General features: G+C 39.1%; 1 pseudogene across 1 annotated transcript in view; it reads left to right on the plus strand.

Annotated features, from left to right (window-relative positions):
* The first annotated feature begins 2,130 nt into the window (after positions 1–2,130).
* Positions 2,131–21,567, plus strand: part of LOC145554217 (uncharacterized) — a 31,089-nt pseudogene continuing 11,652 nt past the window's right edge. The window contains exons 1-2 of the transcript XR_014090250.1: positions 2,131–2,174; positions 2,871–2,946. The product of XR_014090250.1 is annotated as an uncharacterized LOC145554217 (transcript). The remainder of the gene's footprint in view (positions 2,175–2,870; positions 2,947–21,567) is intronic.

Genomic DNA, 21,567 nt, shown 5'->3' on the forward strand with positions numbered 1-21,567 from the left:
GTGGAGTTGCTATACAGCAAACTGCCACGATATCTTAAAAACAAGAACCAGATTTACATTTAAAAAGATGACAGAATTTTCTAATTCATGCACCTTCACTAATGTCACATAAACCAGTGTTTTGTATCCATCACTAACTCCAAGCTGCTCTGTCCTTTCGCTCTCTATTGCCCTGATATTCCCAAAGATTTATCAGAATCCCTGGAATTTTAGATTCTATTTTGTACATTTTAATAACAGCTCTCCAGCAGCTTTCAGTGCTTTGATACCAAAACAAAAGTTCATAATAAATTGTGTTACAAGGACTGGTGTAGACAGACGCTTGATCCAACTGAAAAACCTGTTCCCTCCTGGCCTGTGGGGACAACTTCCTTCTTCACCAGATGGAAACAAAATTATTCTGTGATTTATATCACAGAAACCAAACTGTGATATAAATCTATACAGTTTGTCAACCCTGTCAAGATGCAGGAGAGGATTAAGCCAACTTGTCTTTTATACTGATGAATAGCAACATTTTACAATATTGTCACAGTTAAATTTTTTTAGTTTAACAAACCATGGCTCTGACACTTTATGAATTATTCCATCATTTTTGATGATTCTCACCACATTCTACAAACAAACAAGGCGATTAGTCCACTTTTGTTGTTTATTGGAGGTTTAGAAACTATGGCAACTGCTTTGTACTACAGCAAGTGAAAAATAAGCTGATAAACAACTCAAATCGTTTATATTCTACTTTTCCTTGCTTTATGCATCAGTTTTACTTTGCAGGCAGATCTGCTGCCACGGCAACCGACAACCCCTCCGTGACTGCAGAGAAAAGAGGAATATGTTGACCAGAATGCCCTGCACTGTAGTTAGTTTCCTGCTTTTGGAGCGGTCTCCGATCCGCTTGCATTCAAACTGCATCAGATTCATTTTAGTCAGACTGAGACCTGGGTTTTTAGGTGGACCAGAGTTAACTTTTTTGATCTGCATTAGTTTGATTTGTGCATTCACCTCTAGAAAGTTCACATCTGGACTTCTAGATAATCAAACTAGAGTTTGATTAAAGCAAACTAAACAGGGCTGGTGTGAACACGCCCTAAATCAAGGCTAAAACCCACCTGGTTAGAGCTGCTTTTGAACCATAATAAGTGAAACAATGTATTTGGTATAAATTGATTTTGATGATGGCACTCGTCAAAATGGAATGTTACTGGTTTTTCAATTGTTGACTGTATGTTGTTTTTATAACTTTTTACTTTTTGTGTTTTGTGATGCACTTAATCTGCCCTGTTGCTGTAATGTGCTGTACAAATAAACTTGACTCAACTGGACAGGGACGGCATGATTCTGGAGGGTTGGTCTCTCCAATACTGGACCCAGCACAGCACACAGCTCCAATGCCTAGGCCATCTAAATCGTCTGATAAGCCAGTCAGAGTGGGGCAGAAGATCAAGACTTTTTGACTTTTGTAATGCTTATGATAAAGTTGACCTATGGTTAAGACTCAATATGTAGTTAAGGATCTGACTGAATTGTGATGTGAGGAATTAAAGTATGTAGCCATTTCCCCATTTCCAAAACAAAGAGTACAAAGAGTTCCTTTGTACTAAGGGATATGACACAAACGACTGGGAAAAATGTGGTTCCTGACATTTTCTTGTGAGGGAAAATGTCAGGAACCACATTTTTTCCAGTCAAGTTTGTGTTTTATAAATCTGAACCTTTGCATTAAAAGTGACGTATACAGTTCTCAGGTCCCAGTTTTTGGGTCCTTAAAGCTTCATAAATGAGCCTCCTGGAACCTGCTGAAAAACACGATTTGTACTAAATCACAACAGATTACTTTTTAACATCTTCCAGTTTTAAAATGATTAATAAAATCAATGATTGAAATGTTGACTGCACATAAGTTGCAAAACAAGTTATTGACTCTAGATTCATTATATAAAGAGCATAAAGGCCAAATGTACACTAAACTTTCACATTTGTTGTACTAATCAGTAAAATCAAAGTTTTCAGCGTATAAATCCTTGAACAATGTTGATGCAGTAAAAAAACATAATGAAGGGGGTGACAAAAGCAAAAGCAAAAGCAAAACCTCCTCCTCCTCCCATGTATAAATTTAGTGAACACAGACTCCTTTCAGAGCTTTCTGGAACGAATTGAGCTCAAACAGCAAGGTAAGATCACTGAAAGAAAGCAGGATCGGTTGTTTCAGATTAAATGGTTTTCTAGCATGTTCCAGACTCTGTTATGCTCATTAAATTATGGGATAATTATAAATTGCCGTTTAAAAAAAATTATCTAATCTTTTATTAAATTTTCAAGGTTTCCATTAGAATATTGAAAATCTAAAGAATCAAAAAATGCTTTGTTTCTTATTTAGCTTTGTCCCTGGTTTATTTGTTCATTGCCTTTCAAAGATTTTTCCTCTCAGGCAACCTGTTGGATAATTAAGCTACAATGTGGACTTCTCATTGGGTTAAAAGGATTTTTTATCCCAAGTTTCTGATTAAATTAAAAAATTATGGACAATCACTGGAAACAAGTGTGGTTTGAGAAAAATAACATTTCTAACTGTGGTAAAGCAATTTTGAGTAAGACAATTGTATAATAGAAAGAAAAAAATATCCCTCTTAAAATAAAAATGTACTACTTTAATTTATAATAAGGTTGTTAATGGATACTACCAAACTACCAAAATATAAATACAGTGGAGAAATGTTTGTAAGATGTTTTAACATGTTACTGGGAAGAATATATGTATAGGAAGAAAGCAAGAAGTAACTCTGCAGATAAACACATTAAACACACAACTGCAGATTATTTAACTTTGCTGCATGACAGGAAAATAATTAGTTTTTGTTTTCTTTTAGATTTTCTTTTAGAGAACAGAACATCCTCCACCGTCACCATGTTGAGACTCCTCGGCTATAATACCCCCCAAAAAGAGTGAGTAACCCTAAAACAATTACAAGTTAAAATAAGTATATTTATAGCTACTTAAGTGTTTTTTTTTTGTATTTTCTTCTTCTGTTTTGATTTTCACACTTACACATTTCAGATTATCAAGCTAACTTTAATATTAGAAAAAGCTAACCTGAGTACACACAAATTAAGTTTCAAAATGCTGGTGGTTATAAACTCATCCCATTACTCATTCTCCTGTCAAACACTCACATAAAGGATCACAGCTACAGAAGAACCCACAACAACTGAAGCTTAGCACACCTCTCTGCCTGTTAAGGTCAGAGGTCATGATTAAACAATAAGAAACAGAGATGAGGCAAAAAAGGCTTACGCTGGAGAGATCCAAGACCAGAACTACTGCTGACCCAAAAGAACCCAAAGACCCGTCTCATATTTACCAAGACGTAAAATGGTCTGGTCAAATTCCACACCTGAATGTGAATCTGCAGTAAATAAATGTGCTTGAAGAATAAATATTAATTAAAATGTAAAAGTAGCTTTAATTAAGTTGTGCATTTATAAAAACACTATTGAATACATTCAAGAGTATAAGAAACTATTGTGCTGGTCATGAATTCTGTTTTTGTGATGTTATGTCAATAATGTGTCTAAAGCAGGGGTCCCCAAACGTTTTCCTGTGAGGGCCACATGACTTTGTCCTTCTCTGCTGGGGGTCGGAGTCAGTTTGTAACAGAAAAGGTCTGACGATTGCAGGAGTGACTAAATGTAAAAATATATTGTTTTCCAGAAAGCACAATCAAATAACCCTCTCTGGGTTCTTCACAGAAAAAATCCCAAAATTTTAGTCATAACAGGTCAATTGAATATCATTACTTTCGTGAAAATTTTAACTCACAATACTGACTAACAGGAGCCCTGAACTTGATTCTCTGCAAGGAGACGGTCCGATCTGGGAGTGATGGGAGACAATAACACCCAAAGTTTTGCTTATATGCACAGAGTGCTTGGTCTCTACGTGGCGAAGCAGCTTGAAGCTTCATTGCCTCATTAGCAGCCGGTCGCCGCATGTTACGCAGAGCGGCTTGTAATGTGGGACTCACCTATCGGTCCGGGATAAATCCATTCTCCTGTCTCTTCTCTGGGCCTTTTCCCCTTTGCAAAGAAACTTTCCAAAGACATCTGATCTGTTTCCTACTCATTTTGCTGCTTGTGGGCTCAATGTTGGCGCGCAAGTAACCAGACTTCCAATTATTCACTTCCTGCTAAAGAGCCCCCTGGTGGTTGAAGAAAAATCTACATATAAACGGCTTGTAGTCCCGAAAATACGATATATGAAAAAAATCTAAATGCTCTCTGGTATTGTTCAGGGGCCGGACCAAATGTGGAGGCGTGCCGGATCCGGCCCACGGGCCGTAGTTTGGGGACCCCTGGTCTAAATATTCAAGATGTAGAAACTGACTGCTTACATATGCACAGTAGTATGATTTCTGTAGAAATTTGTTTACATTTAAAGAAAATAATTTCAAATTGCTTAGTCATGACTACATGTAAAGAAAGAGCGAATCTGTGGTTTGAACTTCAGGGACTATAAAGAGCTTTATTTAGATTTTTAAAAATTATTTTACTGGTGTCTTGTAACATTGTGTATAAAAATATTAATCAAAAAGTAGTAATAACATAAATAATAAATCTATATATTTTGACTTTTAATTATAATACATCAACTACATTGCTTTCTCTTTCATCTTTCTTTTATGGCCACTCCGCTTTCCAACACTAATCAGGTTGTCCCTATCACAGGTGCGAAGACCAATTGTAGTGGCTATATCTATATATACCCACTATGGCTATATCTATATATAGATATATACAGTGCTGCTTGAAAGTTTGTGAACTAGTTGAGTAGTTTAGATTTTTCTGTTTTTACCACAATTTTCTTATTTTCTCATTACCAGTTTATGTATATGAAATGTCAGGTTTATGTTCATCGATTCCATTTGCTTCTTTTTAGGGAAATGTGTGAGTTGCAAGCAGACTTAATGAAACATGGAGTCAGAGCATCTGCAAAAGTAAATTAACCACAGCTGCACTGGTAAAGACAATCAGATAAAAGACTCAGGTGAAACACATCTGAGTGCTCAAGTAATCAGTTAAGCAATTTTGAGATGCACTGGTTAAAAGGGAGGTCTTTATGCTTTGACCACTGTTGTGTCAAGGCATAAAGACCAGATCAAGAATGCAGAGAGGGAGACATCTGAGGATATCATGAAGAAGGTGGTGTCAGCAAATCAGTCCGGGGAAAGCTATGATACCATCTCAAAAAGATTCCAGCTTCATCCATCCACTAAGACAAATCATTTACAAATGGAGAGCACTACGCATTACCGCAACTCTGCCCAGAAGTGGACGGCCGTCAAAACTTACACAAAGAAGTACCAGAAAAATAATGCAGGCAAAAGCCTGCCTAAATTTAAGTTATACGCCCGACTCTGATGAAAACTTAGGGTGACATAGCACTCAGCATGCAACATTTGTTCATACATGCCCTTAATATAAAGACGTGTGTTGGTTTGCCTTCACTTCTGCACTGTTACAATGTCCTGACTACTCAGGAAAGTTAGATGTTCTTTCAGGGTGGAGCAGCAAACAACTGCCAGAATTTCTTTTTTTTTTTTAAAAAGGTAGTGGGTTAATGTAGTCATTTATGGAAAATAGCAAGTTTTTTCTTTTTACAAGTCTTTTTTTTTTTGCTATAGGCCAGTGTTTCTCAACCTTTTTCGGGTCAGTGGCCCCCTAGCCTTTATCCAGGTCCCTCACCACCCCCCCACCAAAAAATTTGTAGGCTACTTGGCACTGACTATTATTTTATCATTAATGTTACTATCATTATTGTAGATGTTTTGAATCGGCGCACCGATTATGTTTTCCCGTACACTTCAGCGCCTTACGCTCCTTCACCTCACGCACATAACGGGGTAAATGTAGCAAGTTTTGCCCTAAACCTATCGGCGTCTGGAGGAGGGGGGTCAGGGGGGAGGCGAGCGTATGTTTCTATGCTCCTTCGTGGGGGGGCGCCGATTTATGTTTTCGCATCCACCTGAATGATGTGTAGTTGCGCCCCTGCCCATGGCACTTCAACAATATTATTTTACGTTTTATCTGGAAATAGTGTCTGTTTATTCTTGCCATACAGTCTATTAATTATTGCTCGAAAGGTCTTGCCATACCAGTTTATTCCTATGTATTTTAGTTTCTTAGTTTATTCTTGCATTTTGTTCTTGATTCATTTCCATTTAGTTTCATTTGATTAATATTATCCTCTCTTGGTTTATTGCTATGTCCACTTTAGTTTCTTTCCTGTTGCTAGATTTATTTGATTGTTTATTGACCACCAGTAATTTTCACTCATCACCTGCTGCGCCGCCTAATCGTCATGTTTCACATCATGTGTTGATTTTTCACTGTTCAGCGTCGGATTCTCAGTTTTTATGCCAAAATTCACATCTAGTTCGTCGCTCCGTTTTGCCCGCTTCTCATGTTTCAGAGTTTAGCACAATGTGCGGGGCATTCTTTATTTTTTAACTCCCTAAGGTGCAAGCTGGTCGGGAAGCGCATTGATGGGGAAAAGGCAGACTGACATAAACCTTTTAACACAACGGAAACAATTTTGGTATTCTGATTATTGACATTTAAAAGTGCTGTGGTACCGTTGTTCCATCAAACCCGTTTCATGTCGGGCCACTTACAGCACCGGTGTTAACGCTATAAAATGAACGCAATCTATAGTGGTATCACCTATGGAGAGATTTCTTTATTTATTTTTCAGAGGGATACACAGTGAGGGTATCGTGATTTTAGTAATTACATGTTTATAAGAGCGTTTTTCTGTTGTGCTTCCATGGAAGCGGGCAGCTTTCAAAGGGAAATAAACTTTTTAAAATAAATTGCTGCTTTGACATGATCACAGAACTGCCAAAACGTAGCCTACATAAATACCAGGCAAAGTGAATCACAGCAGCATCATCAGCCGGTGTAACGCTGAACTGATGCAGAGCTGCGCCATGAAGCTAACAAACACTGAATAGAAGAAGAGCTGCTATCGATACAGTTGCAGCCAGGCATGATTTAATGTTACACAATACAGTTTTACCAAGTTGCTCAAAGTCTAAACTGGCATTGTTTTGCATTTAAGGTGCAAAGTTTACCTTCGACCAAACGCCCCCCAAAGGCATCCCAGCGCCCCCCTTTTGTAAAAATGTCCACCAGCGCCCCCTGCCGTCCTCTGAACGCCCCCTGGGGGCGGGCACCGCCCACGTTGTGAACCGCTACTATAGGCAGTCAAGTCCTTCTGGTCTGAAGTGACCCAATTCCAATGTTTTTTTTGTTTTTTTTTTTGCTTTAATGCAACATATATCTGATCTATTCATGAGAGTCTGAAAAATACAGGTTGGATTTTTTTTAATTCGACCCAGGCCACTTAGGTATCCGACGTTTTAAAATATGACCAGTATATATATTTTCAGGTCGCATTCATCTGACCTGAAGGTCACTGATTCTCGACAAATCTCACTATTCTGCACCATGATTCTCACAAGCAGGAAGAAAAACAACAACCATGAAAGACTATAATGACAATTAAGTTATTCATTTCCTGCTTCAGTCAGACAACAATCTCAAATATGAAAGCTCAAACAAGGTGTTTCAGCAAAGCTATCCCACTTTTTCCAGCTGCATGCACCCTAATCAGACACACACAATGCGTGTTTTCTCACAATCTATGGGAGAACGATACCTGATGGGAAAACGCGAATCCACATGCCTTCAAGTAGATCTTTTTTTTTAAAACACATGCGCACTTTGTTTCAAAGAACCTAGCACCAACTAGGTGAGACAATTACACGTTTTCGATGTGTATCGTTACTGTGTAAACACAGATCGTAATTAGAACGTTTTTGTGTAAATGACCCAACAAAAACGGAACAAAAATTCCGTTTTTGTTGGATTGTTGTCATGTAAACGCCCCCTAAGCTCCACCGTTAGGATCCATGTTTACTTCCGCAAACACTGAGCACTTTCTTTTTATGGCAGTTGGCAAAACAACATTCAGAAAAATCGGTTCGTTTATGAATGTCGCATCACTATATTGCATACTTTGACCAAAGTATTGCCATACAAGGGACACAGGGCCGGACTTGAGGGCGTGGGCAATGAGCATCATACATAGACATTCAAGTCATACTTTAGACAGTACTTTGTAGAATAAACAAACTAATAAATGACAAGAACCAAAAATAGAACAAGACACATACAAACAAAAATCTAGCAATTAATTCCATAAGTACATGGATAAAAAGTAGAAGGTAACAGAAAGAAATTAAAATACAAATTTAACAGAGAACAACTAAAATGGGGCACTTAAAGGGCTTAATGTATTCTGTGCTACTAAAATTGTTATAAGACTTAGACTTAGATAAAGGGTGTATGCCATTACAACTGGTAAATAAGGGGAGCACCACTCATGGGGTCACATCGAGTGTCAAAGATCTGACATGGTCCAGAAACGGTGACCAGATTCTTGAGAATGTGATTTCAGAGCCTTTGACAGTATGCCTAATTTATTCCAGTTTCATGAACGAAAGGGCATCTTTTATCCAATGAGAATGTGAGGGTGGGAGAGGATTCTTCCAATGCATCAGTATGATACGTCTAGCCAGTAGCGTGAGGAAGGCCACGAGATCAGCATGATGGGGTGGCAGTAACTGGTTTTTGGGGAGAACCCCAAATAAAGCAGTGAGCGGAGATGGCTGTACTGTGGTCGAGGTGATTACAGAAAGTGAGTCAAAAACAGATTTCTAAAATTGAAATAGAGAGGAATAGGTCCAAAACATATGACCGAGAGTGGCTGGCCCCAAACCACACTTCACACAACTTGAATCCACGTCTGGAAAGATTCGAGCCAGTTTGCTTTTGGACCAGTGTACTCTGTGGACAACTTTACACTGAATAATTCTATGTCGGGCACAAATTGATGAGGTGTGAATGCGTTCTAGAATAGTTTGCCACTTTTCATTATCAATCTCGGTGTTAAGATCATCAGACCAAGTAGCTTGAAGATGGCCAAACCCAGGAGTCACATTGGATGTTAAGAGGTTGTATATTTTTGATATTGTACCCTTTGGAGTGGGACTAATTTCTAGCAGTTGATCAACCAAATTGGGGGCAGGAATTATTGGAAAACCTGGGAAACGATGACGAATAAAGTCTCTAACTTGTAGAAATCTAAAAAAGTGGGCAACTGGTAAGCTCAAATTTGAAGATAATTGAGCAAATGAGGCAAAAGTACCATCTAAGTATAGATCTTTCAGAGAAAAAAGCCCATGGCTATTCCAAACTGAAAAAGTTTTATCAATGAGTGAAGGTGGAAATAAAGGATTAGAGTTTAGTGGTGATAAAAGAGGTATTCTCTGGATCCCAAAATGTTGCATAATCTGAGCCCATATTCAGATTAACAATTATATTGTTAGTGTAAGTTACATAGGAGATGTTGCAGGGGGAAGGCATAAAATAGAGTGCAAGGAAGCAGAGCTACATGAGGCCTCTTCTATCTGTAACCATTTGAGAGTCTCACAGTTCGCGTTGCACCAAAATAACATTGTACGAATATTAACAGACCAATAATAGCACACAAAATTTGGTGTGGCCAGCCCTCCCATTTCCTTACTTTTCTGTAGGATACTCTTTTGTATTCTAGGAGGTTTTCTGTTCCATATGAAATGAAAATGTCCTAAAAAAATTTTTTGGGGATAAATACTGGTAAACACTGGAAGAGGTACAAGAATTTCAGCAGAACATTCATCTTGATGCAGCTGATCCTGCCTGCTAAAGAAAGTGGCAGCATGGACCAGCGCTGCAAGTCCTGAGTCAGCTGGTCAAGTAAGGGAGTAGAATTAGATTTAAAAAGTTGTGAATATTTCTTAGTTACATGGATTCCCAGGTACTTAAATGCTTGCAGAGAGATCTTGAATGGTAAGCTAGTGAGTGGGTAGGCCATAGCTGCATCATTAATTGGAAATAATTCACTTTTATTAAAGTTCAATTTATATTCAGATATTTGCCCAAACTTTTCAAGCATGTCTAATACTGGAGGCATTGAGGTCTCTGGATCTGAGAGAAAGAGTAACAGGTCATCAGCATATAGAGAGACTTTATGGTCCAGACCACCTCTTGTGATGCCGTGCATGGGACTGGATCTAAGGGCTGCAGCCAGAGGCTCTATAGCAATTGCAAACAAAAGAGGTGAGAGTGGACAGCCCTGGCGCGTTCCACGGCCTAGGTGAAAATATTCTGAGTGGTCATTATTTGTGCGGACACTGGCTAATGGAGAAGTATATAACAGTTTGATCCAGGAAATAAAGGAACAGCCAAAACCAAAACGTCGTAAGGTGTAAAACAAATAGGACCACTCTACTCGATCAAAAGCTTTTTCGGCATCCATTGAGATAATCACTTCTGGGGTATCAGCTGATGTAGGTGAATATATTATATTTAGCAACCGCCTAATATTATGAAAGGAGTGTCTGTTTTTAATAAAGCCTGTCTGGTCAGGGTTGATGATTTGGGTCATGATTACCTCCAGACGTTTTGCCAACATCTTTGCCAAAATCTTGACATCTGTACAGAGCAATGAAATTGGCCGGTAGTTGTTGCAGACTCGTGGATCTTTATCTTTCTTTAGGATAAGGGAGATAGTAGCTTGTCGCATTGTGAGAGGGAGAACACCAAATTCATATGCTTCTTTAAGCATGTTAAGCAGAAGGGGAGATAGTTTGTCTGAAAAGACCTTATAGAATTCTGATGGAAAGCCATCAGGTCCAGGGCATTTTCCACTCTGCAATGATAATATAGCACTCTTGATCTCAGCGAACGTAAAGGGTTTATCTAAGTCAGAGGCAGTTTCTGGATCAATTGTAAGAAACTTTCACAGTGAGCTTGATCGGGTGAACACTCTGCACTATATAAAGTGGAATAGAAGTCTCTAAACTGATTGTTAATAGTTTGTGGATTAATAGAAGTCCCATTGGAGATGTTAATTTCAGCAATGTGCTGGTTTGAAGCTCTCTGCCGAATCTGATGAGCAAGAATTTTGCTGGGCTTGTCACCAAACTCATAATAACTATAACAGCTTTTTAATAATAGTGCCGCAGCTGCGTCAGATGCTAGAGTGTCAAATTCAGCCTTTTTTATCAACAAACTTTTTATAAGGTCTGGAGCAGGGGACTCTGCACATTTTGTTTGGAGGTCAGATATAGCACTAGACAGGAAAAGACGTTTTTGTGTGGTTGTTTTTCTAAGATATGCCGAGTAAGCTATTATCTCCCCCGTAAATATGCCTTACATGTCTCCCAAACTGTTGCTGCAGATACATCTGGAGTAACATTAGAGGAGACAAACAGGTCTAAACGGTCATTCATAGTGTTGACAAAAACAGGATCACTGAGTAAGACTGAATTAAAACGCCACGGAGACCGTGAAGCAGGTCTACCCGGGAGAGAGAGATCCAAGATGACAGGAGAATGGTCTGAGATTACGATCTGATTATAGAAACATGACCTAACTGAGGAGAGCAGTCTGTTATCCAGGAGAAAGAAGTCGATTCTAGAGAAAGTAGAATGCACTGGGGAGAAAAGGAAAATTTTCTGGTGTTAGGGTTGAAATAACGCCAAACGTCTGAGACTGCATATTGCTGCATAAATGTATGTAAACTTTGGAAGACTTAGAGACTGAATATGACTTGCTTGAGGAACGGTCAAGCAAAGGGTCAAGGCAGCAGTTAAAGTCACCCCCAAGAATGAGCTGGCTATTATTCAGATCAGGAAGTGAGAAGAAAATGTTTTTGAAAAAGTCCTCATCATCCCAATTCGGACCATATATGTTTACTAATACCAAATTGCTACTGCTAATTCTTCCCAAGACAATAATATAACGGCCATTAGGATCGGATATGACTTTGGTCACAGAGAGGGGAACAGATTTATGTATTAAAATAGCAACCCCACGTGCCTTGCTATTAAATGATGAATGATGCACATGGCCAACCCACCCACCGCGAAGCCTGAGCTGGTCTGACAGTTTTAAATGTGTTTCCTGTAAGAAAGCAATTGTTGTGTTTAAGTGTTTTAGTTGATTAAATACTTTTTTACGCTTTATAGGAGAGTTCAACCCTTTAACATTCCAACTAACAAATCTTAACGAATCCCCTGGTAGTGCCAATGGGGCGTCAGTACTTGGCATTAACACCCTAGGTGTGATGGATACGAAAAAGACAGAGAGCTATGAACTGTAGCACATATGTAATGAGTAGCACCAATACATGCAGATAAGGAAGACCTGCAAAACACACGTATAAAAGAAGAAAGAAAAAACAATAAAAATGGGGGAAAAATGGTGTCGCAAAAGGCAGGCACCAGAACTCTGATAAACTTATCAGCATATTTTAATACTTTTTTCCCAAATCCCAACTCCTTGCAACCGCATTATGGAAAAACAGATAGATTAGAACCCCACTCCTTATATCTTAGAGTGATCAAGCTGTGTATATGTAATGTAAATACAGTATTATTCACTAACAAATGGACCGAACAAGCCGCACTGAATTAGGGAAATAATTAAACGCAATTGAAAAAAGAGAGGAAAAAATTTTAGATTTCCAAGGCAACAAAGAATGTTACGCTTTGTCTGTTACTACCCAATAGTAAGTCCCGCCCACTCCTCACAACTCTTTGGACTCACTACGGTCCAGTTCTCTGTCTAACAGGTCCTGAAAATCCCCAGAACTCGGATTTTACCCTAGAGATAGTTTGTGGAGAATTATCTGTTTAAACTGGGGTCGGAAAGGACTCGTCTAGCTCTGACTACCTACGATCCAGAAGTTACGACCCTTTACAGTTGAGGAACAATCAGCTGAGTAGCCCTCACAGCTGCATAACCCCTGCAACCACTCCTGTTAACGGTAGCTCCTCTCATGTTAACGGTAGCTCCTCTCCTGTTAACGGTAGCTCCTCTCCTAACGGTAGCTCCTCTCCTAACGGTAGCTCCTCTCCTAAAATAACGGCACTTGTTAACGGCTAGATTAAGTTTAGTGACCTAGATTTAAGTCCCAGGGTCATTATTTTAACACTCACCAGAGGAAAACACAAAGCCACCCTGTCTCTAGAATCATGTATGTTAACTTTACCATATTTAGGAGAGCCAGCAATAATTAAGCAAGCTTTAGCAGGGGCATATGACAACAGGTTAAATTCCCAAAGATTATAAAAGAGGCAAAAATATAATGAAATCAACTAGGATCAATCACATCCTATCCTTGTTCTTATCCCTAACCTGTATCACTAAGTTCACTGAGCGAGGCTTTGGGGGAAGCTGGTCAACTCATACCCGATGGTTCTTGGCAGCTGTAATCTTTAGATGTCCTTGGTCAGTCTTTGTCCAGCCGGAGCAAAGTCCTCTTTCTTGAAGAGAAGCGGAGCAAAACCGTGCGTTGTCCTTATAACGTGCAGAATCTTTGTCTTCAAATGACCTCCGTCTCTTTTCCAAGTCTGCTGCAACTGAGTTGAGAGCGTTGGGTAGAGGCAGAGGAGTCGGTCGGATCTGGAACCAGGGTTGGTGGCGGGTGGAACTCGTCCCTTCTAGGCGGCGTCAAGTCCTGGAGCTTCCCTCGGTCCCAGGGTGTGGTCCTCTGCTGGTCTTTAGCCTGCTTCCTCTGGTGGCTCCTCTTCTGCGCCGCGGGCGAAGAACCCCTTTCCTCCCCTGTGCTCCAGTTTTTAAGCCCTCTCAACTCAGGGTGGTCTACGGGGCAGGGCTGCGTTACTTTAGAACCTTCCCACTGTGTCTCACTGTCTGTGGAAAGCCCCTACTTTCCCCAACTCTCCTATGACTCATTCATACCTCGTTTCTTTCCGTTGACCATCTGTTTCTGATTCTGCCTCGCCCATTGCTTAGAAATGACTCATTTTCCACTGTTTCTCCTCCTAAGTCATTTTTGTCTTACAAAACAGTTACTTTGTCGACATTCTACTTCAGTCAATGATTTTTATACAACAATCAAGTTGTTCAAACCTCAATTTCCATATGACATTATAACAGTCAGCTGATTAAAAGTACAGAACATATATTTTCGATCATACATTACAGACATTTCTTCATTGGCATGTGTATTATTATTATTTTAAACCTGTTACAAACCATAATCATCATTAAATCATTATACAAGGTTTACTGTTATTTCTCAGGCCTTTGTTACGTTTTCTGCGTGTACCTGGACAGATCTCACATTGCTTATACCAGGTTTCATGACAGCATTTTTTTTAAAATCCTGACCCAAATCCTGGACTAATTTAGCCGCATCTGCGGCCGACGGGAGCCACTTCTTATCTCCGTTTGGGAGTGTGATGCGCAACTTCGCAGGAAATAGCAACGTCGGCCTGTATCCCCGTTTGTACAGTTCAGTCATGGCACCACTGTACTCGCCGCGCTGTTTCACAACCTCTGGACTGTAGTCATCATAGAAGCGGATCCTATGCCCCTGATAAGACAGTGCGCCCCTCTTACGGGCTTCGCAGATAATCAGGTCTTTCTCTTGGAATCTATGGAAGCGCAGGGTGACAGGGCGAGGACGGGATCCCGGGGCGGGCTTGGGTGCGGTGCGCTCGATCTATTTCAGGAGGGGAAGGGGAGCGTGTCTTTACCAAAAACTTCAGTCAAAAGCTTTGAGAAAAACGAGGATGGCCGGGGACCTTCTATATCTTCTGGTAAGCCGACAATGCGAATGTTTTGGCGCCTGCTGCGCCCCTCCAGATCCACCACTTTAGCTCTCAGCGTCTCATTTTCTTTTTGAAGATTAGCACACACCTTCTCCACCTGCAGCAAGCGCGCGTCATTAGCAGTTGCATTATCTTCCAATGAGCAAATACGCTGACCGTGATCTGTCATAGTAGAGTTGATGCTGTCCAGTGTGGAGTTCAGAGACTCAAAAGACAACTTGAACTCCGCAGACTCTTTATGACTGCCAAGGAGCGAGCTAATGTCCGTGATTGTTATGCTAGCAGTAGCCGGCGGTGCATCTCTTTCTCATTCAGAGGATTTTCCTTTGGCCTTGGACATGACGAAGTAAGTTTGAAATAAATATTAACAACAGCAACAAAGAAAAAATTGTATCTTTATAAAGGAGATGGGGTTCAAAAAAGGTATAAAAAGCACAAATGTAGCAGCAGTCCAAGGGTGCGTCTACTCCTCATGCATTCCAACCGGAAGTCCTAACAGAGCATTCCTAAAGAATAAAAACTACAATGTTCTCTATTCATTCTCCATGTAGTTTTATCCTTTATATCTATCTTTATCTGTCTCAATTCCCTTTCAATTTTATCAACTGCATCTTTGTATTTATCAAATTTATTTTCTTACAAAAGCTCAGATAGTCAGGTTGAGTATTTCCTCTTGGCCAGTCAAAGCTGGTTAAAACTTTTACTCATTGACTGGATTTTAGTTGTGTGTCAGGGCAGGCAGGACGCACTCGAGCTATTTTGTACATTTTACACCTGTAACTGTAGCAGAAGGACAGTTCCTCCCACCACTGCTAGCTGGAGGCTAATGGTCCATGCAAGCAGAGCAGTGACTTTCAATGTTTTGTTGCTCTTCACTTCTGGATTTAAAAATAGGAAAAAAGCATTCAAAAAATTTAAAGCACATAAAAATAGTCACACACATCGTCATGCTGTTTCTGTGACTGCACTATAAATGCGCAATTATCCAACGCTTTGGCAAATCAGCAGGCTGACAATAGCGACATGAAGCCTCATGAAGAGTTTTTGTTGGTTTTACCCCATTTCTAAAACAACAGAAAAAAGCCTTGCTGGAATTGTTAAAGATGTGTTGCTGAGATTAAATGTACTAATGGATGGTTTAAAAGGACAAACTTATGACGGAGCAGCTAATATGTCTGGGAAGCAGTGACGTGTGATGAGGTTCATAGCTGGTGAGGCAATGACTTAATCATAATCCGATTTACAAATATAGACCATCTGCATGTTATCGTTTACATAAGGAAATTTTGTGCATGCGGACAACGCTGGAGGGCAAAAAGACTATTCTTTTTATGAAAGACGATGCATGTCATGCATAGACGTCATGCATCGGTAGAATAATTCTGTTAACTCAATGAAGCTTTGAAATGTAGGCATTATTAATATAGTGCTATCCTCCACAGCAAAGGGACAACCCGTTTAAGTATATCTCAAAACCACTTCTTAGATATATAGATAGATAATTTGTTAGTCTCTAATAGGAGAAATGTATCCTGGAAGCAGGGGAAAAAACTGCAGTACAACAATAAAAAATTAATCCAAAAGGACAGTAACCATGAATAAATAAAAATAAAAGTAAAAAAATACATAAAAGCACAAATGTCAGATCAGTAGCACAGCCCCAATACATCCTCTACATGCTACCCTTGGTCATCGTCAGGACCTCCCGTTACTCTGTCCAGGCCCCACTAGTCTGCCATTTATCAGGTTAATAGAGAGAGGTACAAATGAATGTTTCAGACGGTTCTATTCACACACAGGAACCCTGAACCTTCTTCCAGAGTTCATAAGAACATGGAACGTATTCTGATGTGAGCACATGTGACCCATCAAACAAGATGTTCTCAGCTTGTCTGATGGAACCATCCACTAAAATAATATATAATAAAATCATTTATATTGCTATTTTCACCCTGTGGTTTGTACTATAAAGTACCTATTTTTTACTTAACCAATTCTGATTAGTTTTTCTTCAAAATCGCTGGATTTTTGCATTTTCTTATTCACATCCTCAAAAGTGAAGCAGGTGAGGCAGCAGCAGCTGAGCCTCACCTGGAATTATGCAACCTCTCGCTAACTGCACTGGCTGCCATTATATGACAGCATGTTCGTCCTGTCTGTACGCCGGCAATAAAATGGAAAAAACATTTAATATATGGACTGATTTTCCATAATTTAGCTTATGTATATAATGTACAGTGTTTTTTGTCACTAACTGTGTGTGTATCGTGTTTTGTGTGCGGAGGAGCGATCAGAAACGGCAGAGAACAGACTCGAGGTGAGGCAGGCAGTTCTCTTGCCTCACCGCTGGGGGCGCTCATGATCCCAGATATTGTGACTGCACAACTGCAGAGTAAGACACAGTGAGCTAGCCATGGAGCTAGCCACACAGTAAATAAGTAAAGTACAGCGATATATTTGTTTTCTTCTCTCTTCAACATGAAAGACTACATTTCTACACTTTAACAGTTTTCTAAAGTGGATTTTCAACTGAAGCAGGAGATGATAACTAAAGTTAGACCAACACCGGAGCTGAAGGTTTTACTTCAGGACAGTTTGATTCTCAAACGGAGTAGAAAAGACATGCCGAGGATAGACTTGGCTTTGGATGAACGGATATTTTTGTGCAGAATTAGCGGCGCATGGATTTCATTGATACATAAATGTAAGACAGCAATGAGATGTTTTTATTTAGTTTTTTTAATTAAATGTGCGTTTTGTGGGCTACCGTTTATATGTCTAAATAATTCAGCAAAGTAAAAGCGGTAGCTAATCTACCACAGCAATAATTTATTAATAAAACATTAAGCCTAAAACGTCCTACAACAAACTAAATGTTCTGTTCTGTGTGCAAAATTCTTGAATGTTTTTTGATGTTAAATCCTAAAACATTAAGTGGCATTGTTGTCAGTTGCTATGGCAATGAGTCTGCGTGTAGCTTGGCTGAAGTGCTTTCTCGCTCTTTCCCTTTGCTGTGGATCATAGCACCAAATTAATATCTACATTTCTAAGTTTAACTGATTTAACGCAGCTATGGATGACATGTAAAAGATTAGTCTTTGCCCTCCAGCGTTGTATGCATGCGCAAAATTTTTATACGTCCAATAACATGGATGGTGTCTAAGTCATAAGTCAGTGACCCACCAGCAAAGAATCTCACCGCACGTCACTGCAATATCCGGTACCTGAGAATCAGTGTTGGTACTTAACGCTACCAATTTTTGGTACTTTTTGTGTGTTGTTTTTTATTAATAAACTAATGTTTTCATTTAACATTTCTCAATATATAAAATTTAATAAATGTATCAACACAAAATCCAACATCACAGCTATTTAACAAATTTCTTTAAAGTGAAAACTCTTCAGAACAACTAACTCAGTGTTTTGTCTTATTGCACAAATTAAAATCAAGCTTCATGTATTGCTATTTGTCATTTCCCCTGTAAAACATTTGTGTGATGGGGGTCCATGGAAGGCAAATATACTTAAATCAAATAAGCAAGAGAGGATGGAGTTAAAATAAGTAAAAATCTACTTTACAAATTGTTAAAAAATTTGAACTTGAGGTAACTTGACAGATGCAGTTATGCTAGCGCAGGCTAATGCAGGAGTTGTAGGTCTAAAGCTGTCAAAAATTGTGCACTTTTCAGACTTAAGAAAAATCTTGTTTTCAACCAGGTGCTTTCTCAAAGATGTATTCAAAGAGTTGCTTAATGCTGAAGAGTTTAATTACGAGTTTAATGATGAACAGCGCAAGAACACGTTAACTTTTGCAACAGAATGACTGAATTAGCAACGCTGCTAGAAGCTCTTCTCTCTAAAACACGGACAGTAATGAAGAGACAAACAGTGCAGCTGTGGTCAGCTTTCTGATGGAGCTGCCGTTTTGCATTAGTGTGAAACACTGGAATTACATAACGTGATGTGAATTTTACTTTTAATTTTGCTTAAAAAAAATTATAAAGTTTATGAATGGCTATTAGTTTATGTTTTGTCACTGCATTACCTCAATCCAAAAGGCTGCCCATTCTAAATAGTAAAGTGCCAGAATGTAATTATATTTATCATGAAATAATCAGCTGATCTGGGTCTTTACCATTATGTTTGGGCCAGCTATGAGTTTTCTGAGACAAAATGAAATATCTTTGAGTTTGTTTTAGTCCATCAGAACCAGAACTTCTAGGGTCTCTATTCCTGATTGTTGCTGCAAATATCAACAAAAAGTTGACCACAGCTGCTGCTGCTGCTCATGTTCTGGTCACAATAGCAAGGAACAGAGTGTATAATGGAAAAGCTCACTACACGGGGTAGAAACGAATCACACATTGCTAATAGTGCACAAATTGAAAGGTGGAAAAGCACCTTTAGAAATCCTTCTGTAACCAATGCCATTAGAATATTTTGCAACAATAAGTTTGCAAAGGTTTGAGAGTTCTTTGCTTTCACCCATTATTAGATGTTTCCGTTGTGACACCTTGGTAATGACAACTTTTATAGGCCATTAGTTTATACTGAACAATATGAAATTAATTTACATTAACAAGAGGCAAGATGGTATTCTGATCACTGACATTTCAGTTCATGTCTTAGTTTTCCATACCTTTTTCAACCATCCTTTTCTCCGTGTTTAATACTTATCCCCTCTGTTACTTCACATTATGACAACTTACATTTCTGAATTTGTCTTGGATTCTTTCTGTGTATGGAATACTTGCTGTATCCATACACACCAGGTTATAATTTAAGAAGTAAAAGTGTAATAAATGTACATATTTTTTACCCTAAAGTAAATTAATTTGCCAAAAAAAGTGCATTCCTTTAGTTTTGTTAAAATTAAAACTGTTTTAGTAGAACACTGGAATTTTTTTTTTTTAATTTATAAATCATTGACTTTTCCTACAGGAATGGGACAACCAGGTTCAAGGACATCATTTCTAAGACCACACTGATCTGTTCAGGACCTCCTGCTATCTACCAGGTGGATCCAAAGAAAGAAATGATTGGGACTCTGACCAAACTGACGATTGGGGAGAAAAATTTAAACAAGACAAACAGAACCGTATTACTAGTTGGTGAAACAGGGGCAGGAAAATCTTCTCTGGTCAATGCTTTAGCCAACTACGCAATGGGAGTGAAGTTTGAGGATGACATATGGTTTCAGATTGTGGATGAGAAGAAAATAAGTCCGACACAAAGTCAGACATCAGATGTGATAGTGTATCAGATCTTTGGTTTTGAAGATCAGATTCTACCGTTCTCTCTGACCATCATTGATACTCCAGGATATGGAGATACCAGAGGACCTGAACATGATGACATAGTCAGTGAAAGACTATTAGAGCTGTTTGCATCAGAACATGGAGTTATTGAAATGAATGGAGTGGGTCTGGTGATGAAGGCGAGTGATAACCGACTGAGTGATCGACTGTGTTATATCCTAAATTCAGTGATGTCTCTTTTGGGAAAAATATTGTGAACAAGATTGTTGCTCTGATCACACATTCAGATGGACGAAAACCGGAAAATGTCCTTAAAGCTCTTCAGAAAAAAGTAATTAAATGTGCAAAAAATGAAGAAAATGAGGCTGTTCACTTCCTGTTCAACAACCGCCAGGAGGATGACAGAACAGAAGATACTGAATATTTGATACATCTTAGCAAGATATCAGAGAGAGGTTTCAGAGAATTCACTGGTTTTCTAGAAAAATCAGATTTTCTAAGACTGAAGACAACAACTAAAGTTCTGAAGGAACGCAGAAAACTGACGGCCTGTGTCCAGAATCTGGAAGACAGAATTAAGAGGATTGAACTGAAGGAGACAGAAATCAAGCAGATTAAAGAAGCTCTGAAGAGAGCTGAGGATAAGAAGAATCGAGAGGTCATGGTCGAAATAGATGAGGTTTTTCAAGCGAAGATGCAAATTAGAAGTGGAGGTTGGTTCTCTAAGGAAAAAGCTCTCTGTTGTACCGCCTGCGAGGAGAACTGTCACTATCCCTGTACGAGGGGCTCAAATCCTGCAGAATGTGAAATCATTAGAAAAGGTCATTGCACCGTCTGTACTGGTAAATGTCCTGCATCGGCTCATGTGAAGGAAAACTGGACCTATGAGACGAAAACAAGAAGAGTTCAAAAGCCAAGTCTAGTGGTAAAACAGATGTATGAAAAGGAGAAATCAGAAACTCTGAACAGCTTGAACAGCTGTTCAGATCATCTGAAAGAGCTTCAAACACAGAAGACACAGTTTCTTGATGAGGCCTACAAGCATATCGTCAGGCTGGAGGAGATCGCTCTGAATGTGAATTCAGTTTACACCTTTCGTCATGTCGACTTTCTGATTGAGAAGATGAAGGAGAAAGGAGACACAAAGAAAGTTCAGAAACTGGACGAGATTAAAATTCTGATGGATGGAGAAGCCAGAGCAGCTTTAGCATGAACACAAAGCTGCTGGAAAAGGACAAGACTCAGTATATTCTTGAAATACAGACATTAAAAACATTTATTTTGCAACATGTATAGATGGGAGTATTAGGTAGGCATGATTAATTTAATTAGTGTTCATATCTATACAAACATCTTATGAGCTTAAAGGTCAGGAGCTCTGCCTATACACAAATTATTTTACAACTGGTGACAGTGCTTTCTTTTAATTCCTGTGAAACAGTACCAGAGAATCAGACCCCATCCCCACAAAGACATTTTTATGTGCATCCACAAAAAGTTTCAGTTCTTTAGGTTGTGCATCCACATGGATTATCCATCTTGGAACACCAGAAATGATCATTTTT

The sequence above is a fragment of the Poecilia reticulata genome, chromosome 12, assembly GCF_904066995.2.
Source record: "Poecilia reticulata chromosome 12, P_reticulata-male-v2, whole genome shotgun sequence".
NCBI lineage: Eukaryota > Metazoa > Chordata > Actinopteri > Cyprinodontiformes > Poeciliidae > Poecilia > Poecilia reticulata.